At 52.6% G+C, this 4,389-nt stretch overlaps 1 pseudogene; it reads right to left on the reverse strand.

The window, feature by feature from the left end:
• On the reverse strand, positions 1-3,294 carry LOC119106900 (RNA 3'-terminal phosphate cyclase-like protein; annotated as a pseudogene).
• Positions 3,295-4,389: the final 1,095 nt, after the last annotated feature.

Genomic DNA, 4,389 nt, shown 5'->3' on the forward strand with positions numbered 1-4,389 from the left:
TAGCGTTTTGACACATCACACAAGCAATACACCTCGCATCGCAACGGCCAGCAACTGCCAAGATTCCGCGCAGGCTTCAGGACACCGTCTTGCTGAGGTTGCTGAAGCCGGCTCCGAGGCAGGTGAGCGTCAGCTTCTCTCCTCCCAACTTCAGGTCCTCCTCCTCTTCAGTCGGCAGCACGTTCTCTATCCGGAACGTCGTGAGGAACGCGTCCCGCACATGACGAAGAAACTCAATACTGAAAAGATGCGACGTCCGTAAAAGCGCATTACGAAAGCGTTTTCAGTTGCGTGCTACCATTTGGACTCGACCGCCCATGACTAGCGTGCCATTTAATAGCAGATTACGCTGGGCTTAATTTATCACGTGGATGGCGGTTGACTGAAAAGAGTTCTTGGATGGCTCTTTCCCAGAGCTGATAACGTCGGGAGATTTCCAGTACTGCCTCGGAGACACAAAACGACAATACATGTGCAATATCACAGAGCGCAGTAACCATTTTCTAATGCCGCCAACTTGGTGACCAGCACTCACACAAATCAAGCAAAAACAAAAACAAAACAAAAAATACGACCAATGATTTTCTGTTGCCATTCATGTTGCGACGCACCACACATGCATAATTCTCTCAATTTCAGACACACACTAGATGTACGCGAGAGGGCACGCAATAACGGCGATGAGTCCGCTCGGCACTACCTGATCATTGCACTTTCTTTTGCGGAAGGGAGAGGGGCCGAGGGTGGCGCGACGTTCACACGGCCTCTATATCCGTGTTGTGACAGGTTGTTTCGCAATATCTCGGGACTTACACAAATCACTTAACACAATATAGAGTAACATCACGTTTACTTACGTGTATGGTGTGAGCTGACCCAGTTTGACCTTTGAAATGTCCTTCTGGCCAAGGCACATGTAGAGTAGCATGGTACTTTGCGCTAAGGAGTCTACGCAACCTCCCCTGGAATCAGAATATTCGACCAATAGTAGCGAGCGTACTGCCGTACCAACCACGGTCAGGCGGACACCAAAACCTAAAACCCACGACCTACACCCAGGAGCCACCTTAGTAGCAACGACGAGAGGGACCTGAACAGATGCGACCAGAGCGATAATATAGTTTAGTCACAAGAAACTCGTACATAACAACTCCAAAAAAACCAAACCTCGCAGTTAAATCGCAAGACATTCGTGTAGACCAATCGCGACAAACAAAACATTTCAATGTGAAACATCTCATCTTGCATTACAGCATTCCAGTTCTCTGCAATGGAGGATCTGCATGTTTGACTATATCACGCGACATCATGTCAGAATATGGTGCGCTGTAGGTAGTTCGGCCCTGTTCGGCCGTACCTGTAGATCTCGTCGAGCAGCCGCTCGGCGGCCTCTGTGCCCAGCGCTTCGGGCACGCTGGGCGGCCCGTCCGAGCCCTGCGGCCGTGACGTCACGTCTGACGTCAGCGTGCAGCCAGTAGTCGTCTCGGCCACCAGGCTGATGCCGAAGCCGGGCGACTTGCCGGCGGCGTCGCCCTTGTAGTGGTCCGTGTAGATGTAGACGTCGGGCAGGAGGCGGAGCAGCACCGCCTTGGCCGCGTCTACCATGCGGCCGGCCATGGCGGGTGAGACGCGCGCCGCGTGCGCCACGCCGCGGATCCGCTTCACCTTGCCAGCGTCTAGCCACTGCCGCACACGGCCACGGTGAGACATGGTCAGGTGGGGACACGGTCCGACACGGTCAGACACGTCCAAACAGGGACATGGCCCGTCATGGCCAGGCAGGGACACAGTCGGACACGACCAGACAGGGAAACGGTCCAGCAAAGCCAGACAGGGACACGACCAGGCAGGGACACGGCCAGACAGGGACACAGTCCGACACAGCCAGACAGGGACACCGGCCGACACGTTCGAACGGGGACACGGTCCGACACCGCCAGAAAGGAACACGGCCCGACACCGCCAGACAGGGACACAGCCAGACAGGGGCACGGTCAGACAGGGACGCGGCCAGACAGGGGCACCGTCAGACAGGGGCACCGTCAGACAGAGACACCGTCAGTCAGGGCCACGGTCCGGCACGGCCCCGGTCAGGCGTGGGGACGGACACACATGGACAGCCACTGAGCCGATGTGCGTTTAGCTGACAGCATGCGAGGCGAAGGCAGGTGGCGCCACATGTCGCGTGTCAGCGGCTCGCTGTGTCTACGGCGCGGCCTCCGTGGCAGCTGACCTGAGTGGCGCGCAGCGTTCTCTGGACGGGGCAGCTGAAGAGGACCTGGCCGCCGCCGCCGGGCGCCATGCCACGCCGCACGATCTTCAGCTGCAGCTGCTCGTCGGCCAGCAGCAGGTAGCAGGCGCAACACCGGCAGGCAGCTGTGCTTCAGCTGGTCCACCGACGGGTCCACCTGAGGCAGCGGCTGGCGTGGCAACACAGGCAGCTGGACGGCAGGTAGTCAGATCAATGACGGCCTCACCGCAGGAAGCAGAACACTTTGCTTTAATGGCTGGCCAGCAAGACATCTTCAAGCGTGGGAGCTATCGGAGAAAACCTACAGTTTTTTTCATCTATGATCCAACGAAATCCCACCTCAGGTTTGAGTCGCACAAGCAAGATGATGTCACGTGGCATCTGGAAGGTCCTGACGTGAAAAGGCAGTATGGAGTAGCATCAGATAATTGTCTCAACGCACGAATTTCAGGCGTCCATACATTATACATCTCTCAATAAATGGCGTTGAATATCAGCTGCCCACCACCTGCGCACTGATGCGGCGCATTGCTCCGTGCTAACCTCGCTGTTGGTGACGCCATGCAGCGTCAGGTGAAGCGGCTTCTTGCAGAACGGCGCCAACATCAGCACCGGCTCCAAGTAGTAGCCGACGCCGCGCTTCTTGCTGCAGTGGTGCTCCAGCTGGCCGCCGGCCAGCAGGCCCGGCACGTACGTGACAGAGGTACCCGTCTCGTTCACCTCGATCCGCGTGCCGTTGGTCAGCTTGTCCATCAGACGCAGGAAACTGGCCTCACTCTCTACACCAGACAAAAGACAAGCAGAGAGGGTCATCACTAGCAGAACAGAACTAGCTGCCTTATCATTGTGAAAAGCAGGAATAACATTTTGAATTTTCTTACGACGTTTGCCACTTGTCTGTGACTGAGACAGCTAAGGGAATGGCCGCGGTTAACAAGCAAGCAAGCTTGACATGTAAGTTACATGGATAAACTCCTTTGCAAACTGGTACTGGCTGCTCAGACTTTGGCACACTGGGATGGCTGACTGCCGTACTTCTTCATGAGTTCTTGACATCGCTGTGATAAATACACCACCAAACATTGTCATAGCATGTCCATCCTGATTGAGACAATGCAAAACAACAATAACTTACCATGCTTTCAATGTTTATATCCTATAGACTACATATGCTGCTCCTTCAAGAATGTGGAATGGCTTTTATTGGGCAATGGATTCTGCATCCACTATTGCTGCCTCTCCCCCCCCCCCCCCCCCCCCCCAATCTCACCTATCTGTGATATCTCATTAGGCATGAATGTGTGATGTTTTAATTGTACCAGGCATTAAGCATGAAATAATTAATCATATTTCTTAGCTTTCTTACTACCGTTTTGAGCCAACCTAGCCTACCCGAGCTGCCATTCCTTGATTCCTCCATCGGCCCTATGAATAGTTGTATGCAAAATGGGGACAAAACTACACTAGGTACCTAAAGTCCATCGCTCATTACTTTCTCGCAAAAATATGTCGGATCACCCACGTACACCACAAAACATAAAACAAGTAACACGTTTCGTCATATGGTGGTATCAATTTCTTTTCTTTGTAGGTTGCACTCCAGCTTTCAACGTTCTGCCACTTGGATGGCAGGTTACCAGCGTTTTTATGCTATGGCGCTCCCGGTTTGGGGTTCAATGTCTGCTGCTCGCCTCGGTCAAGATCAACCAATTAGCATCGAACCGGGCGGCGACAGTTCAGCATCTAGGGTTCCTCGACGTTAGTGTTAAAACAAAACTCCTACCAACAAGACATCTGTGTGATGATAAGCTATAATATTACTCCCACTGCCAATAGTTATACACGACAATCGTGCTACGCGACAAAACTGATTCCTTCAGACTTCTATCCGTCATCACTTCTACTGCAAAACTTAACCATTCAGTTTACACACGGCATTACTTCTATTGCGAAGACTTTAAGGCAACATTAATGCTACACGACAAAACTTATACTTCCAAAACATATACCCATCATTATTTCTATTGGAAAAACTTAGTGTTTCGGTATACGCGACATTTCTTCTGCTACCATACTTAGCCGTGGAGTGCAAAATGCCTGCACACCTAACAGAGGTGTAGAAACTATTTGCCCGTCAG

Source organism: Pollicipes pollicipes, unplaced genomic scaffold (genome assembly GCF_011947565.3).
Source record: "Pollicipes pollicipes isolate AB1234 unplaced genomic scaffold, Ppol_2.1 Scaffold_6439;HRSCAF=7637_pilon_pilon_pilon, whole genome shotgun sequence".
Lineage (NCBI taxonomy): Eukaryota > Metazoa > Arthropoda > Thecostraca > Pollicipedomorpha > Pollicipedidae > Pollicipes > Pollicipes pollicipes.